This window comes from Schistocerca cancellata, chromosome 9, assembly GCF_023864275.1.
Source record: "Schistocerca cancellata isolate TAMUIC-IGC-003103 chromosome 9, iqSchCanc2.1, whole genome shotgun sequence".
NCBI lineage: Eukaryota > Metazoa > Arthropoda > Insecta > Orthoptera > Acrididae > Schistocerca > Schistocerca cancellata.
This window is the reverse complement of record NC_064634.1, coordinates 32,669,689-32,689,499: the sequence shown is the minus strand read 5'-3', so window position 1 is coordinate 32,689,499 and position 19,811 is coordinate 32,669,689. Positions and strand designations below refer to the sequence as shown.

The 19,811-nt window shown below is 45.2% G+C and overlaps 1 pseudogene; it reads left to right on the top strand.

The window, feature by feature from the left end:
* The first annotated feature begins 14,713 nt into the window (after window positions 1–14,713).
* Window positions 14,714–14,831, top strand: LOC126102509 (5S ribosomal RNA; annotated as a pseudogene).
* Window positions 14,832–19,811: the final 4,980 nt, after the last annotated feature.

Here is a 19,811-nt window from a genome sequence, read left to right as displayed (position 1 = left end):
GGTCGGCAGGCGGCGAGATGGCGAGGCACAAAGCACACGTGCAATTACAGCAATGGCTCATGAAATATCGGCACTTCACTTCTTCATAGCATCGCAATACTTTTCCATTTAGTGCCTATGGAATATTGCCATGCTGTATAGACGTCGGAAACAGCGCATCCGAGGCTCAACGAAACCACTTTTTCCAGGAGAGCCTCCTCGATCAAGCACGTGTTTCTCAGATCGATGCCCAGCTCCGACTACTACTACTGCTGAGCCCGTTGTGCCGTACCGTGCCCGTGTGTATTTTCCCGCGCTCGCTTACCTCCACCTTTTCCTGCTCCCCTACAGACAGGGTATTCACCAAAGGTTTTACATTCCACATATTCTAATACATTACCTACGTATGGACCAGGCATACAATTACATCTTTCACATCTAACAATATTTCCAACATTAGGTACACTTCCCTTCGATTACAACATTGCTTGAAATTTGACATAAATATTAAATTTTACATCGAAAATTGTTTATAGCTTCTTCAACATAATGGCATGAAACAAAAAAAAAAAAAGAAATGAAATCAGAACATCGATTATACAAACTTATTGAAATTCAGAAGAAAAAATGTATTACATATATAGTAGGATAACGTTTGTGTTGTTACAACCTCAGTGTACATATGCAGTGCAGGGCCCCTGGATATTCAGCCACCACATGCATGGATATGCTTCGCGGTCACGGCGCGGCCCCTGCATTACCTCCGGCAGCTGTTCACCAACAGATCCACCGCACGGTTTACCGCCAAGCCCCCGGCGACTGCGACAGCGTCCAGGATCACACACCGCGCCACTACGTAGCGTGCCCGTCGCCGTGAAGAGCGCTGCAGTCGCGAGGGACCTACATGCGCCCTCTACTATTTATCTTCAGTTATATGCGTTTATTATTTATTCGTGAGGCAAATGTAGTTTACACTTTGTCACTACATAGCGACACACCCGCCGCATCAACGCCGTCTGACCGAGCGAGGTGGCGCAGTGGTTAGCACACAGGACTCGCATTCGGGAGGACGACGCTTCAATGCTGCGTCCGGCCATCCTGATTGAGGTTTTCCGTGACTTCCCTAAATCGCTTCAGGCAAATGCTGGGATGGTTCCTTTGACAGGGCACGAACGACTTCCTTCCCCATCCTTCCCTAATCCGATGACACCGATAACCTCGCTGTTTGGTCTCTTCCCCCAGATCAGTCCAATCGAAGCGAAATCAAAATCGTTTGGTGCAGAAAATTTGTTGTCTTAGTATGACAACCAGCAAACTTTCACCAGTCTGCTTTACACGTTACTTTACCTTCGTTTATACAGATATCTGGTGATGGCAATGACCTAAACACGTAATATTGAGATAATAAAGTCAAATTGCTTCCAATTAATGACTTTTTCCTCAGATACCTAGTCAGAATTTCGCGCAAATGTGGTTTACACTTCGTCACTACATAACGACACATCCGCCGCATCAACGCCGTCTGACCGAGCGAGGTGGCGCAATGGTTAGCACACAAAACGCGCATTCGGGAGGACGACGGTTCAATCCCGCGTCCGGCGATCCTCATTTAGGTTTTCCGTGAGTTCCCTAAATCGCTTCAGGCAAATTCTGGGATGGTTCCTTCGACAGGGCACGGCTGACTTCCTTCCTCATCCTTCCCTAATCTGATTAGACCGATAACCTCGCTGTTTGGTCTCTTCCCCCAAATCAATCCAATCGAATCGAAATCAAAGCCGTTTGGTGCCGAAAATTTGTTGCCTTAGTATGGCAACCAGCAAACTTTCACCAGTCTGCCTTACACGTTACTTTACCTTCGTTTATACAGATATCTGGTGATGGCAATGCCCTAAACGCCTAATGTAAGTAGGCTGTTTAGGTTCTTATATTGGTAACGCCGCCGCCACGTAGCGCTCTCTGTATGAAAATCACTGGCTGTGCTGTGTGCAGTCTGTGGCTAGTTTGCATTGTTGTCTGCCATTGTAGTGTTGGGCAGCTGGACGTGAACAGCGCGTAGCGTTGCGCAGTTGGAGGTGAGCCGCCAGCAGTGGTGGATGTGGGGAGAGAGATGGCGGAGTTTTGAAATTTGTAAGACTAGATGTCATGAACTGCTATATATATTATGACTATTAAGGTAAATACATTGTTTGTTCTCTATTAAAATCTTTCATTTGCTAACTATCCCTATCAGTAGTTAGTGCATTCCGTAGTTTGAATCTTTTATTTAGCTGGCAGTAGTGGCGCTCGCTGTATTGCAGTAGTTCGAGTAATGAAGATTTTTGTGAGGTAAGTGATTTGTGAAAGGTATAGGTTAATGTTAGTCAGGGCCATTCGTTTGTAGGGATTTTTGAAAGTCAGATTGCGTTGCGCTAAAAATATTGTGTGTCAGTTTAAGCACAGTCATGTATAAATTTTTCTAAGGGGACGTTTCACTAATATTGAGATAATAAAGTCAAATTGCTTCCAATCAATGACTGTTTCCTCAGAGACCTAGTCAGATTTTCACAGACAACACATATTATTTGGCGTGGCCTCGTATCTTCTTCTTGACTTCATGATGCAGCTCTGTTATATAAATTTTCTCTCCTTCTTGAATGGACGAATTGTTGCGATCCTGTACATTGTTCTAAAAGTACCCACCTGCACTTACTTGTCTAACCCCGGTCTCCGAGTATTACGATAAAAGTGCTTGTGCAAGAGAGTTACTGCGGGTATTAGCCGCCTCGGGTGCAAATACAGGAAGACCGTGCCGGCCGCCGAGTGCTCTACATGCGGGGATTACGTCAGCCGGCGCTGACGAACAAATGGGTTAAGTTAAAACCTACACAAAACAGAAAATGAAAGCTGCTGTGTGTCAACACATTGCTACGCAGAAAACCACTTGTTCGAGTTGCACCGAGCTGTCACCTGCTGCAAACACTTTGTTCAGTGGTGCGATACTATTTGCCCAATTACCGGGTCGTCTCTATGCCCAATCAGATCACCCCGAGATTTATATGTGTATCAAATATATTATAACGACCATAGTTGTTTCTGAGTTTTGATTCTTTTAATCGTTTATTTTACTACATTTTGACTCCCGCTGAAGGGGCTTTCATTCCCGTTTTAATACGGTAGAGGTTCTCCATAAATATGACATAGGCTGCAGGGTCATTCCGTAGTGTATTAAACAAAAATGGACTGGAAATCCTTCAAGGCTTATTGTCTTTAAAGAAGTGTTGATTATTTTTTCAATACCACTCGTTTATGTACCTGTGCTTCGGTTAAACGATGGTAAAAAAATATCATCATGCTATATTACATAATTAAACTACTGCATATAATATTTCTGATCCCATTTTGCTGTTTACAGTTTCAGCAATAGCTGGAGATACGCGAGACCAAGCAGCAATCGGTATTGTAATTGTAAACTGTCGAAGCTGCGTTGGTAAAGTACCGGAACTTCAAGCGCTGATAGAAAGCACCGAAGCTGAAATCGTTATAGGTACAGAAAGCTGGCTGAAGCTAGAGATAAATTCTGCCGAAATTTTTACAAAGGCACAGACGGTGTTTAGAAAGGATAGATTGCATGCAACCGGTGGTGGAGTGTTCGTCGCTGTTAGTAGTAGTTTATCCTGTAGTGAAGTAGAAGTGGATAGTTCCTGTGAATTATTATGGGTGGAGGTTACACTCAACAACCGAGCTAGGTTAATAATTGGCTCCTTTTACCGACCCCCCGACTCAGCAGCATTAGTGGCAGAACAACTGAGAGAAAAATTGGAATACATTTCACATAAATTTTCTCAGCATGTTATGGTCTTAGGTGGAGATTTCAATTTACCAGATATAGTCTGGGACACTCAGATGTTTAGGACGGGTGGTAGGGACAGAGCATCGAGTGACATTATACTGAGTGCACTATCCGAAAATTACCTCGAGCAATTAAACAGAGAACCGACTCGTGGAGATAACATCTTGGACCTACTGATAACAAACAGACCCGAACTTTTCGACTCTGTAAGTGCAGAACAGGGAATCAGTGATCATAAGGCCGTTGCAGCATCCCTGAATATGGAAGTTAATAGGAATATAAAAAAAGGGAGGAAGGTTTATCTGTTTAGCAAGAGTAATAGAAGGCAGATTTCAGACTACCTAACAGATCAAAACGAAAATTTCTGTTCCGACACTGACAATGTTGAGTGTTTATGGAAAAAGTTCAAGGCAATCGTAAAATGCGTTTTAGACAGGTACGTGCCTAGTAAAACTGTGAGGGACGGGCAAAACCCACCGTGGTACAACAACAAAGTTAGGAAACTACTGCGAAAGCAAAGAGAGCTTCACTCCAAGTTTAAACGCAGCCAAAACCTCTCAGACAAACAGAAGCTAAACGATGTCAAAGTTAGCGTAAGGAGGGCTATGCGTGAAGCGTTCATTGAATTCAAAAGTAAAATACTAGGTACCGACTTGACAGAAAATCCTAGGAAGTTCTGGTCTTACGTTAAATCAGTAAGTGGCTCGAAACGTCATGTCCAGACACTCCGGGATGATGACGGCATTGAAACAGAGGATGACAAGCGTAAAGCTGGAATACTAAACACCTTTTTCCAAAGCTGTTTCACAGAGGAAGACCGCACTGCAGTTCCTTCTCTAAATCCTCCCACCAACGAAAAAATGGCTGACATCGAAATAAGTGTCCAAGGAATAGAAAAGCAACTGGAATCACTCAACAGAGGAAAGTCCACTGGACCTGACGGGATACCAATTCGATTCTACACAGAGTACGCGAAAGAACTTGCCCCCCTTCTAACAGCCGTGTACCGCAAGTCTCTAGAGGAACAGAAGGTTCCAAATGATTGGAAAAGAGCACAGGTAGTCCCAATCTTCAAGAAGGGTCGTCGAGCAGATGCGCAAAACTATAGACCTATATCTCTGACGTCGATCTGTTGTAGAATTTTGGAACATGTGTTTTGCTCGAGTATCATGTCGTTTTTGGAAACTCAGAATCTACTATGTAGGAATCAACATGGATTCCGGAAACAGCGATCGTGTGAAACCCAACTCGCTTTATTTGTTCATGAGACCCAGAAAATATTAGATACAGGCTCCCAGGTATATGCTATTTTTCTTGACTTCCGGAAGGCGTTCGATACAGTTCCGCACTGTCGCCTGATAAACAAAGTAAGAGCCTACGGAATATCAGACCAGCTGTGTGGCTGGATTGAAGAGTTTTTAGCAAACAGAACACAGCATGTTGTTATCAACGGAGAGACGTCTACAGACATTAAAGTAACCTCTGGCGTGCCACAAGGGAGTGTTATAGGACCATTGCTTTTCACAATATATATAAATGACCTAGTAGATAGTGTCGGAATTCCATGCGGCTTTTCGCGGATGATGCTGTAGTATACAGAGAAGTTGCAGCATTAGAAAATTGTAGCGAAATGCAGGAAGATCTGCAGCGGATAGGCACTTGGTGCAGGGAGTGGCAACTGACCCTTAACATAGACAAATGTAATGTATTGTGAATACATAGAAAGAAGGATCCTTTATTGTATGATTATATGATAGCGGAACAAACACTGGTAGCAGTTACTTCTGTAAAACATCTGGGAGTATGCGTGCGGAACGATTTGAAGTGGAATGATCATATAAAATTAATTGTTGGTAAGATGGGTACCAGGTTGAGATTCATTGGGAGAGTCTTTAGAAAATGTAGTCCATCAACAAAGGAGGTGGCTTACAAAACACTCGTTCGACCTATACTTGAGTATTGCTCATCAGTGTGGGATCCGTACCAGATCGGGTTGACGGAGGAGATAGAGAAGATCCAAAGAAGAGCGGCGCGTTTCGTCACAGGGTTATTTGGTAACTGTGATAGCGTTACGGAGATGTTTAACAAACTCAAGTGGCAGACTCTGCAAGAGAGGCGCTCTGCATCGCGGTGTAGCTTGCTCGCCAGGTTTCGAGAGGGTGCGTTTCTGGATGAGGTATCGAATATATTGCTTCCCCCTACTTATACTTCCCGAGGAGATCACGAATGTAAAATTAGAGATATTAGAGCGCGCACAGAGGCTTTCAGACAGTCGTTCTTCCCGCGAACCATACGCGACCGGAACAGGAAAGGGAGATAATGACAGTGGCACGTAAAGTGCCCTCCGCCACACACCGTTGGGTGGCTTGCGGAGTATAAATGTAGATGTAGATGTAGAGATTGATTGGAAGATTATAATCTCTTCAGCGACTTTATATACGACCTGAACTTCACCGGATTTACCGATACATATTTCGGCAGATATTATTTTCAAAGTTACTGTAGGATTCACACGTATGCAGTAGTTACTGTTTATTTTCTGCATCCGTTTCCCTGTAGTCATTTACGCGGCGAGAGAGTTATGGTCTTTGTTTGCGCAACATTCTCCGAACTGTACATTTCAGTGAAGCATGATTTTTCCCATCTTTTATTACTTTAATTGGCATGTATTTATTTATAATACCGTTCATGATATGTTTCAGGTTTAACCCTAATCTTGTTGCATTTACCATCTCTGAACTAGATATTCTCAGTCAGCCGTAAGCTGATAGTGACTATCAGTTTGACCAAATACAAATACTCTCCTACCTTTCTTGAAGACCATCGTTCGTGTAGTAACATCTTGGTCGTTAATTCCTCTGTCTTCTGAGACAGTCTCGAAAAGTTGGTGTCTGTTTGCAGGTAGGCGGTTTAAAATGTCTTTTGCACTCGGATTGTTGCACTAGTTCTTTCAGGCTATGGTCAGACAATATATTCAATGTTACAGCACAAGACATTTTGTCCTTCCCGCCTACAACGTATGTGTAGCTTTCCCGTGTGGTTTTAGAAAGGTTAAAGTCACGATGTATTGGCACAGTTTGTCCAAGGTATTTGCTTGCTGTTAGTTTTAGTAATCAACTTTATGAGGTATCGGCTCCATCTTCGACAATCGCGGCCGGCGCATCTATATAAGTAACATTACTGTGGAACACAATAGTAAGGAACGCTACAGCGAAGTAGTAAGACTATACTGAACTTTACTAATACGGTAATCAGAAACATTTTTAAAATCTTCTAGGGGTGATTTGGGCTGGATTGTGCTGAGAAATAATTGTTCAGGAAAGAGTTTGATACGTCAATGAAGATATAAAAATTGGTTCAAATGGCTCTGAGCACTATGGGACTTAACTTGTATGGTCATCAGTCCCCTAGAACTTAGAACTAATTAAACCTAACTAACCTAAGGACAGCACACAACACCCAGGCATCACGAGGCAGAGAAAATCCCTGACCCCGCCGGGAATCGAACCCGGGAAATGAAGTTATACAATCAGGTCTTTGCGCTGGGAAATTCGACCTGCCCGCCAGAGACGGTGCCGCCAAACGTGTTCCTCGTTTTGTTTCCTAAAACCGAATGACAGAGTGATACAAAAATTGGACGTGGAATGGTAGGAAGGATCAGACCCGAGGCAAAGGCTGAGGAGCCGCGAGCGCTATCATCTACGCACTGAAAAAAAACCTAACACTAATTGTACATCGTGAGCCGCTTCAATCTACGCGCGCAACGGCCTGATTGGCTAACCTCAGTGTTAATTAACTCAGAAACGGCGACAAGTATCGAATTTTTTTTCTTAACCAACATTTCTCAGAAAACCTACTTTGCAACATCCTTACAAGTTTTTCGGCTTGTTTCTGAGTGTCCTGTATTTGTACTTCTAAACCAGCATTTAAGACTGTTTTTCTTCTTTTTTTTAAGTCAAGAACATCGCTACCATTTGCATAGAAATGGGCACCACAGAACAATCTACAGCATTCAGAGTTTATGTTACTCTGTTATTAAGTGTACTTAATAAAAATAAACTTATTAATTTTTTGCCTTTTTGTAGATGTCCGCTTTGACAGCTTCCCTGCCGATAAATCACACTGTATGGTCTATGAATCTGGTGGTCGGAATAAAGACTCTTGTTTTAATCAACGCATACTATCGAGGGACATGAAAGGGAACCAGTGGTTGGGAAGGGAGTAAGACAGGGTTGTAGCCTCTCCCCGATGTTATTCAATCTGTATATTGAGCAAAGGTATTAAAATCCATGGAGAAGAAATAAAAGCTTTGAGGTTCGCCGGTGACATTGTAATTCTGTCAGAGACAGCAAAGGGCTTGGAAGAGCAGTTGAATGGAATGGACAGTGTCTTGAGAGGAGGATATGAGATGAACATCAACAAAAGCAAAACGAGGATAATGGAATGTAGTCGAATTAAGTCGGGTGATGCTGAGGGAATTAGATTAGGAAATGAGACACTTAAAGTAGTAAAGGAGTTTTGCTATTTGGGGAGCAAAATAACTGATGATGGTCGAAGTAGAGAAGATATAAAATGTAGACTGGCAATTTCTGAAGAAGAGAAATTTGTTAACATCGAGTACAGGTTTAAGTGTCAGGAAGTCGTTTCTGAAAGTATTTCCATGGAGTGTAGCCATGTATGGAAGTGAAACATGGACGATAAATAGTTTGGACAAGAAGAGAGTAGAAGCTTCCGAAATGCGGTGCTACATAAGAATGCTGAAGATTAGATGGGTAGATCAAATAACTAATGATCAGGTATTGAATAGAATTGGGGAGAAGAGGAGCTTGTGGCACAACTTGACCTGAAGAAGGGATCGGTTGGTAGGACATGTTCTGAGGCATCAAGGGTCCACCAATTTAGTATTGGAGGGCAGCGTGGAGGGTAAAAATCGTAGAGGGAGACCAAGAGATGAATACACTAAGCAGATTCAGAAGGATGTAGGCTGCAGTAGGTACTGGGAAATGAAGAATCTTGCACAGCATAGAGTAGCATGGAGAGCTGCATCAAACCAGTCTCAGGACTGAAGACCACAACAACAACAACTATCCCTGTTGCCTTTGTTTATATTATTTCGTTGTCAGATTAATTTTTGAACTCACTACACCTAATGTTTCGGCATGTCACTATAAACAGACTTCCAACTAGCAAGTCTAATCTGTCTGTGATACCAGACGTTCTATTCGCTGTAACAGAGAGGTAGTACCCAACACTAATTGATAATAAAATTAGCGAAAAATTTCTGCCCACTCTGCAAAGCTACACTATTAACATATTTGAAATAGGATGGTAAACTGCGGGCGATCTGCAAAGAGAACGGCAACGGCAACTATTCCAGAGTACCGCTCCAGCATTTCAAGCTTCTGTCAAGCGACCGTAAGATCATGTGTCGTAATCAGGGAACAAGAAATCAATAATGTCAACACAAAAGTATAACATAGATATTCGGCGAACTGAAATGAGAATCATTTGATGAATGATGACGCTGTTATCGTGAAACTTCGCTTTGTAAATTTACGAAACCGATATTAGAATAGAATTGTTAACAGAACAGTTGCCCGTTTCCTGGATTTAGCTTACCGAGCACGAAATTAAAACAAGACTCAGTTTTTACAGTTTCCAACACACAATTCAACAAAACCTGACGTTTTAATTTCACAGAATGGGCATATGATTAGCGAAACTGAACAGTTCAAATATCTAAGTGTTCAGGTAGATTGTAAGCGGTCGTGGAATGCCCACGTTCAGGATCTTGTTCAAAGACTTAATACTGCCACTTTTACTATTCGAATAGTATCAGAAGTGACTGATCGTTCGACATGAACATTAGTCTATTTTGCTTATTTTCGTTCGCTACTGTCGTATGGTATTATATTTTGGGGTAACTCTTCTCATTCTAAAAGGATATTTTTGGCTCAGAAACGGGCGGCTCGGGCAATAAGTGCTGTTAGTTCACGAACCTCTTGTCGACCTCAGTTCACGAGTCTGGGTATTTTGGCATTGGCCTCTCTATACGTATATTCCTTATTGTCGTTTCTTGTTACCAATATTAGTTTATTCCCAAGAATAAGTAGCTTTCACTCGGTTAAAACTTGGCAGAAATCAAACCTGCATTTGGATCGGACTTCCTTAACTCTTGTGCAAAAAGTAGTGCCTCCATTTTCAATAAGCTGCCACTCGAATTCAAAAATCGTAGCACTAATCCACGCGCTTTCAAATCGAAACTGAAAAGTTTCTTCATGGGTCACTCCTTCTATTCTGTCGAGGAGTTCCTTGAAAAATTAAGCTGATTTTTATTGTATTGCTGATAGTGATTACTTAAACATATGGACGGAGTTTATTAAGCTTCATGAACATTTATTTTTATCTGTTATTACGTTTATGGTGTAATTTCATGTACTAATACGTTCCATGACCTTGGAGATTTGCTCCTGAGTTTGGTCCTGCGGAACTTGACGAGTAAATCAGAAAAATAATAAACAAAGACGTGGTATGGTGCATACCGACAGCTACTTATTTTTCCTACTCTCGATGCGCTAATAGGAGACTTCCCATTATTGGACTGAAGTACTCTCTATTGTGCTTTCTACACTGGGGTACTTTTCGTGGTGCTCCAGCAGAGTTGTTAATACATTAAACCAACGATTCCACCTCAGGCGCTTTGTTCCTTCAGTTATCTGTGAAAAAAAGAAGTTGTTCAAATGGCACTAAGCACTATGGGACTTAACATCTGAGGTCATCTGTCCCCTAGACTTAGAACTACTTAAACCTAACTAACCCAAGGACATCGCACACTTCCATGCCCGAGGCAGGATTCGAACCTGCGATCGTAGCAGCAGCACGATTCCAGACTGAAGCGCGTAGAACCGCTCGGCCACAGCGGCCGGCATCTGCGAAAAGCGACATGTTTTAGACACAACGCGAATTGCCAAATCCATTTACCGCAATACGAATAAGAATTTACTGTGAGGCTCCATATAGATTGCTCCAGTTACGGTGTTAATTTAATGTGTAACATATTTGGTACTTCTGCATCCCAGCGTTATGCAAAAATTGTTGTCCACTGAGCTTATTCCATTACGGCAAGTACCGCTGTTAGTTAAATCGCCAACTGTGCGCGATGTAAAACTGTTGACGTGTTACACGCAGTAAGATGGTGAATAGTCAGAAAGTGAAGTGCAGCTACGACGGTAAAGTGGAACTGTCAAACTGCTGTCACGTCGTAATTAGCATTTAATTATAACATCCAGACAACAACGTTCACGATCTTATTAAAGCAGTGACAGTTACAAAACAGTCCACTAACGACGCAATATGGACGTCGCACCAATCTAGACGTACATGAAAATGGCGGTAAAGCCCAAACAGTCTGTCGTAATTGTAAATAAAGATTTCTCATTATAAGCAGTTATTTGGTGTATCCACTGTAACGTAATTATGTAGTTAACAGATCCGTCCAGATCACTTATTACAATTTCTTTATTTATTATGATGAATCGGTAGCTGTCGTCTTCAGATATATCCAGTTAAGGAGAAATGAAAATACGGAGAAAGGCAGACGTTTGTTATACGCCAATAATCGAACATTAGGTAACAAATTAAACCACTAACAAGATATTGTTAATGGTACACTCAGTAATACGCAGTAATCCTCAGCGTCTTCAGTGTATTTACTATCTTCCAATTTAAGTGTAATTTCTCTTCATTACTGCATATTTCTTTCAGTTAGTTTCTGTACCATACTGCAACAGTATGTCCTTATTTCGTAGAACTGTGTTACTTGGTAGCGTAACATTATCTGATATCTATTTCATACTTACGTTTTGCACGCGGTGAAGTTCGTGAAGAATATACACTCCTGGAAATGGAAAAAAGAACACATTGACACCGGTGTGTCAGACCCACCATACTTGCTCCGGACACTGCGAGAGGGCTGTACAAGCAATGATCACACGCACGGCACAGCGGACACACCAGGAACCGCGGTGTTGGCCGTCGAATGGCGCTAGCTGCGCAGCAGTTGTGCACCGCCGCCGTCAGTGTCAGCCAGTTTGCCGTGGCATACGGAGCTCCATCGCAGTCTTTAACACTGGTAGCATGCCGCGACAGCGTGGACGTGAACCGTATGTGCAGTTGACGGACTTTGAGCGAGGGCGTATAGTGGGCATGCGGGAGGCCGGGTGGACGTACCGCCGAATTGCTCAACACGTGGGGCGTGAGGTCTCCACAGTACATCGATGCTGTCGCCAGTGGTCGGCGGAAGGTGCACGTGCCCGTCGACCTGGGACCGAACCGCAGCGACGCACGGATGCACGCCAAGACCGTAGGATCCTACGCAGTGCCGTAGGGGACCGCACCGCCACTTCCCAGCAAATTAGGGACACTGTTGCTCCTGGGGTATCGGCGAGGACCATTCGCAACCGTCTCCATGAAGCTGGGCTACGGTCCCGCACACCGTTAGGCCGTCTTCCGCTCACGCCCCAACATCCTGCAGCCCGCCTCCAGTGGTGTCGCGACAGGCGTGAATGGAGGGACGAATGGAGACGTGTCGTCTTCAGCGATGAGAGTCGCTTCTGCCTTGGTGCCAATGATGGTCGTATGCGTGTTTGGCGCCGTGCAGGTGAGCGCCACAATCAGGACTGCATACGACCGAGGCACACAGGGCCAACACCCGGCATCATGGTGTGGGGAGCGATCTCCTACACTGGCCGTACACCACTGGTGATCGTCGAGGGGACACTGAATAGTGCACGGTACATCCAAACCGTCATCGAACCCATCGTTCTACCATTCCTAGACCGGCAAGGGAACTTGCTGTTCCAACAGGACAATGCACGTCCGCATGTATCCCATGCCACCCAACGTGCTCTAGAAGGTGTAAGTCAACTACCCTGGCTAGCAAGATCTTCGGATCTGTCCCCCATTGAGCATGTTTGGGACTGGATGAAGCGTCGTCTCACGCGGTCTGCACGTCCAGCACGAACGCTGGTCCAACTGAGGCGCCAGATGGAAATGGCATGGCAAGCCGTTCCACAGGACTACATCCAGCATCTCTACGATCGTCTCCATGGGAGAATAGCAGCCTGCATTGCTGCGAAAGGTGGATATACACTGTACTAGTGCCGACATTGTGCATGCTCTGTTGCCTGTGTCTATGTGCCTGTGGTTCTGTCAGTGTGATCATGTGATGTATCTGACCCCAGGAATGTGTCAATAAAGTTTCCCATTCCTGGGACAGTGAATTCACGGTGTTCTTATTTCAATTTCCAGGAGTGTATTCAACTATTCAGATAGGAACCCGACACGAGTAATTATTTAGTAAACAGAACTGCCTGGATCACTTATTAATATTTCTTTACTTATCACTATGAGTCGGTCGATGCCGTATTCACATATTTGCAATTAAGCTGAAAGGCACAAGGAGAGACAGCAGTCCGCAGCTCGTGGTCGTGCGGTAGCGTTCTCGCTTCCCACGTCCGGGTTCCCGGGTTCGATTCCCGGCGGGGTCAGGGATTTTCTCTGCCTCGTGATGACTGGGTGTTGTGTGCTGTCCTTAGGTTAGTTAGGTTTAAGTAGTTCTAAGTTCTAGGGGACTGATGACCATAGATGTTAAGTCCCATAGTGCTCAGAGCTATTTTTTTGAGAGACAGCACTTGTTACACAACAAAAAGCTAACAATAGATAATAAATTAAAGATTAAAAAGTATTGGTAAAGATACACTCAGCAGAAAGTTTAGAACTTATAAAGGAGGGGTCCGTCACTGCTAAGACCAATGCGTTTTGGGGGGCATCATCTAACACTTCGCTTCAAAAAATTTTACAAGGACGTAAGTCTTAGCCGACAGGTTTCGCTGGTGTTCGAACCGTTGCCTTCAAATTTCATTTTATTTTGCTGTTTACATGTGCTTCTGTTTCTTCACATTTCTGAAAACACAGATCGTCTTCAAAATATAGACATTAAAGGTGAAATTATAAAACGGGATTTAAATAAATATACTTCTGAATTGAGTTAGCAACAGTGTTGATCGCAATAAAATATTCATTGGCAGTGGTACCAGTTTTAGTCAAAATGTGACAATCTGTAGACCATATTACACTGAATTTTAAGTATAGGAGGGATTTACACAGAAATCTGATACTAATAGTAAAATATAGCATTGTGAAGTAAACCAAAGTTTAAAGAAAAAACTGCACACTTCTGCCGCTTATTTACCTGTATGCCAGTACTTCTTAACAGTTAGTCGTTCCCGTGGTTTTGAATTCGTCTTCTGTTGAAATGTGCATATCGATAAATCTACGACCCGTCAGTGTTTACCGGCGTCAGTCAAGATTTACTTTTGCTGGCACCACGATCGTCGAGCATCCAGCATTATCTGACATGCACTTTTACATCCATACCTGTATGCGAGTACATATTAACGCCAGCTGCTATCGGAGCTCTGAAAGCGTCTTCTGTTGGATGGTGCTTATCGATACTCGCACGCCGTCTCCATAGGAACCCTCGGCGTCAGTCAAGCTCTGTCTTTCCTAACATACAATCTACGAGTTTCCTGAAAATCTCCACAGGTGGCAGTTAGTATATTCATAGCCATTTATGGCTGATTATCTCTCTTGTATATATTTTTATTACATTTGGACGAAACGCTTTTTTTTATTTCTAAGGGACCAAACTGCTGAGGTCATCGGTCCCTAGACTTACACACTACTTAAACTAACTTATGCTGCGAAGAACACACACAATCCATGCCCGAGGGAGGACTCGAACTTCCGACGGGAGTGGCCTCGCAGTCAGTGACATAGCGCCTCCAACTGAGTGGCCATTCCGCGTGGCAATGCTTTTTATGGCAGCTATTCTACATATATTGCGGCAACGGTCTTGCCGCAGTGGATACACCGGTTCCCGTGAGATCACCGAAGTTATGCGCTGTCGGGCGTGGTCAGCACTTGGATGGGTGACCATCCAGGCCGCCATGAGCTGTCGCCATTTTTCGGGGAGCACTCGGCCTCGTGATGCCAACTGAGGAGCTACTCGACCGAATAGTAGCGGCTTCGGTCAAGAATACCATCACAACGTCCAGGAGAACGGTGTGCTGACCCCACGCCCCTCCCATATGCATCCTCCACTGAGGATGACACGGCGGTTGGATACATCCGGTAGGCCACTCGTGGCCTGAAGACGGAGTGCTTCTTTCTGTTCTTCTTCTATTCTATATATTTCAAGTAGCCATTTCTGCATCTGTTCTTACCTTTAATGTACACTCCTGGAAATGGAAAAAAGAACACATTGACACCGGTGTGTCAGACCCACCATACTTGCTCCGGACACTGCGAGAGGGCTGTACAAGCAATGATCACACGCACGGCACAGCGGACACACCAGGAACCGCGGTGTTGGCCGTCGAATGGCGCTAGCTGCGCAGCATTTGTGCACCGCCGCCGTCAGTGTCAGCCAGTTTGCCGTGGCATACGGAGCTCCATCGCAGTCTTTAACACTGGTAGCATGCCGCGACAGCGTGGACGTGAAACGTATGTGCAGTTGACGGACTTTGAGCGAGGGCGTATAGTGGGCATGCGGGAGGCCGGGTGGACGTACCGCCGAATTGCTCAACACGTGGGGCGTGAGGTCTCCACAGTACATCGATGTTGTCGCCAGTGGTCGGCGGAAGGTGCACGTGCCCGTCGACCTGGGACCGGACCGCAGCGACGCACGGATGCACGCCAAGACCGTAGGATCCTACGCAGTGCCGTAGGGGACCGCACCGCCACTTCCCAGCAAATTAGGGACACTGTTGCTCCTGGGGTATCGGCGAGGACCATTCGCAACCGTCTCCATGAAGCTGGGCTACGGTCCCGCACACCGTTAGGCCGTCTTCCGCTCACGCCCCAACATCATGGAGCCCGCCTCCAGTGGTGTCGCGACAGGCGTGAATGGAGGGACGAATGGAGACGTGTCGTCTTCAGCGATGAGAGTCGCTTCTGCCTTGGTGCCAATGATGGTCGTATGCGTGTTTGGCGCCGTGCAGGTGAGCGCCACAATCAGGACTGCATACGACCGAGGCACACAGGGCCAACACCCGGCATCATGGTGTGGGGAGCGATCTCCTACACTGGCCGTACACCACTGGTGATCGTCGAGGGGACACTGAATAGTGCACGGTACATCCAAACCGTCATCGAACCCATCGTTCTACCATTCCTAGACCGGCAAGGGAACTTGCTGTTCCAACAGGACAATGCACGTCCGCATGTATCCCGTGCCACCCAACGTGCTCTAGAAGGTGTAAGTCAACTACCCTGGCCAGCAAGATCTCCGGATCTGTCCCCCATTGAGCATGTTTGGGACTGGATGAAGCGTCGTCTCACGCGGTCTGCACGTCCAGCACGAACGCTGGTCCAACTGAGGCGCCATGTGGATATGGCATGGCAAGCCGTTCCACAGGACTACATCCAGCATCTCTACGATCGTCTCCATGGGAGAATAGCAGCCTGCATTGCTGCGAAAGGTGGATATACACTGTACTAGTGCCGACATTGTGCATGCTCTGTTGCCTGTGTCTATGTGCCTGTGGTTCTGTCAGTGTGATCATGTGATGTATCTGACTCCAGCAATGTGTCAATAAAGTTTCCCCTTCCTGGGACAATGAATTCACGGTGTTCTTATTTCCATTTCCAGGAGTGTAATTATTCTGTGTATCTCTTATCTTATGCTGGTAACGGTTTTATTTCTTGAACACGAGACTAGCTGTTACTGAATTAATGTGGTATACGGTGGGGGGAGCATCGCGCCCTTAGGTAACAACTCCGTTATACCCTTCAGCGGTTTGCCGGCCGGTGTGGCCGAGCGGTTCTAGGCGCTACAGTCCGGAACCGCGTGACCGCTACGGTCGCAGGTTCGAATCCTGCCTCGGGCATGGATGTGTGTGATGTCCTTAGGTTAGTTAGGTTTAAGTAGTTCTAAGTTCTAGGGGACTGATGACCTTAGAAGTTGAGTCCCATAGTGCTCAGAGCCATTTTGAACCTTCAGCGGTTTACATTCGTAGATCCTTGATAACTGCTCCACTCACTGCCACCACCACACACTATTGGCATTATTTCTTTCTGTTAATTGTCATAAAATTCATCTGTTTTATATTTTATTATTATTATCACATTTCCGTCCAAATCCATTCAGTTTTTATATTGCAGTATGATATAATCTGAAGAAGTTCACATTTTAACCAAAACCATTGACATTAAATATTTTACTGCTGCCAAGAGCGTTTTTAACTCAGTTTTAAAATATTATGTCGAAACGCCTCACATTTTCCACGAGAAACGGTGTCAAAAATTACTGATTATATTTCTGTTCAGATGACGTCAATGAGTCCATGTGGAATTCCTCAAACTAACAACAAGTATTCATCAAATACACTGCATAGTAATGTCTATAGATCAGTAGCACGAACTTAAGTTTCACAAACACTTTTTACACAATTATGGTGTCGCAATTATGACATCAATACTTTCTGCTTTAATTACGAGCGTCTGGTAAATAAAAAGCTGCGTCTTGTTAACCAAGATGTTGTTAAACAACACATTAAAGTCTGTAAACGTGCAGAACATTAAAAAGGAATGAACAACGTAGTTGTTAAATTGGAATATTATGGAAGGCGCACCAGTGGGCGCTACGCGGCTCAGCATATACACTCCTGGAAATTGAAATAAGAACACCGTGAATTCATTGTCCCAGGAAGGGGAAACTTTATTGACACATTCCTGGGGTCAGATACATCACATGATCACACTGACAGAACCACAGGCACATAGACACAGGCAACAGAGCATGCACAATGTCGGCACTAGTACAGTGTATATCCAACTTTCGCAGCAATGCAGGCTGCTATTCTCCCATGGAGACGATCGTAGAGATGCTGGATGTAGTCCTGTGGAACGGCTTGCCATGCCATTTCCACCTGGCGCCTCAGTTGGACCAGCGTTCGTGCTGGACGTGCAGACCGCGTGAGACGACGCTTCATCCAGTCCCAAACATGCTCAATGGGGGACAGATCCGGAGATCTTGCTGGCCAGGGTAGTTGACTTACACCTTCTAGAGCACGTTGGGTGGCACGGGATACATGCGGACGTGCATTGTCCTGTTGGAACAGCAAGTTCCCTTGCCGGTCTAGGAATGGTAGAACGATGGGTTCGATGACGGTTTGGATGTACCGTGCACTATTCAGTGTCCCCTCGACGATCACCATTGGTGTACGGCCAGTGTAGGAGATCGCTCCCCACACCATGTTGCCGGGTATTGGCCCTGTGTGCCTCGGTCGTATGCAGTCCTGATTGTGGCGCTCACCTGCACGGCGCCAAACACGCATACGACCATCATTGGCACCAAGGCAGAAGCGACTCTCATCGCTGAAGACGACACGTCTCCATTCGTCCCTCCATTCACGCCTGTCGCGACACCACTGGAGGCGGGCTGCACGATGTTGGGGCGTGAGAGGAAGACGGCCTAACGGTGTGCGGGACCGTAGCCCAGCTTCATGGAGACGGTTGCGAATGGTCCTCGCCGATACCCCAGGAGCAACAGTGTCCCTAATATGCGGGGAAGTGGCGGTGCGGTCCCCTACGGCAGTGCGTAGGATCCTACGGTCTTGGCGTGCATCCGTGCGTCGCTGCGGTCCGGTCCCAGGTCGACGGGCACGTGCACCTTCCGCCGACCACTGGCGACAACATCGTGTTGAGCAATTCGGCGGTATGTCCACCCAGCCTCCCGCATGCCCACTATACGCTCTCGCTCAAAGTCCGTCAACTGCACATACGGTTCACGTCCACGCTGTCGCGGCATGCTACCAGTGTTATAGACTGCGATGGAGCTCCGTATGCCACGGCAAACTGGCTGACACTGACGGCGGCGGTGCACAAATGCTGCGCAGCTAGCGCCATTCGACGGCCAACACCGCGGTTCCTGGTGTGTCCGCTGTGCCGTGCGTGTGATCATTGCTTGTACAGCCCTCTCGCAGTGTCCGGAGCAAGTATGGTGGGTCTGACACACCGGTGTCAATGTGTTCTTTTTTCCATTTCCAGGAGTGTACGAGGCGATGTGTAGCCCATTAACAGCGGGAGAGCACGCATCGCACTAGCAGTCCTTCAAAAATGTGACAAAAAAAACGTTTAGCGTAAAACTCATTCTGTTCACTCAGAATTGTTCGGCTCGTTCTGTTTATGTGGATAAAAATTTCTGGGCCTTACAGTACGTTTACGCGATGTCCATTTAGGCCTGTCTGCAATACTTCCATGCTTTTACTTATCCTGCTTAGCTTACGCTTATGAGATTTTAGTGTGTCGCCAGTGCACTACCGCTCCCGTGGTAAAAGTGTACCCTGAACCTCATCATGTGTTTCCTTCCTGTCTGTAGTGTATAAAACTTATCACAAGCTTTGCATCTTATTTTATACGCCCATGAGCAGTTGTAGTGCCTGATTGTAACTTTGCGGCGTCACCAATTTCCCAGACTGTGGTCTGAAAGCCTATAACCACATTAGCTTTCTCAGAACTGTGCATGGGGGCTTATTTAAAATAATACTGCAGATATTTTTTTAGTAGCTGTAAGTCCGATTACGCTGTTTCGTAAACGGCTGGCCCTGAGTAGTTTTAGTACGCAATCTGACTGCTTAGAATGACAACAAAGAATGTAAGAGAATTTCTGTTAGCACAATTAATTAATTAAGTCCCCAGCAACTATAAAACCTACGAAACAATAAACACAAGTGTAGCTGTTCTGTATGTGGTAGTATGACTCAACGCACATCTGGCACGGTTCTTCTTCAACAAGACAAGAATTTTTAAATGCCAATTATACTGACGTGATAAAAGAAAATTAGAAATACTATAATTGTGCAAGAAAACCAAAATTACACTCTAATACAAGAACACAAGCCAGATGCTTTGTTGACTGAACCTGTAATGATGCATTATT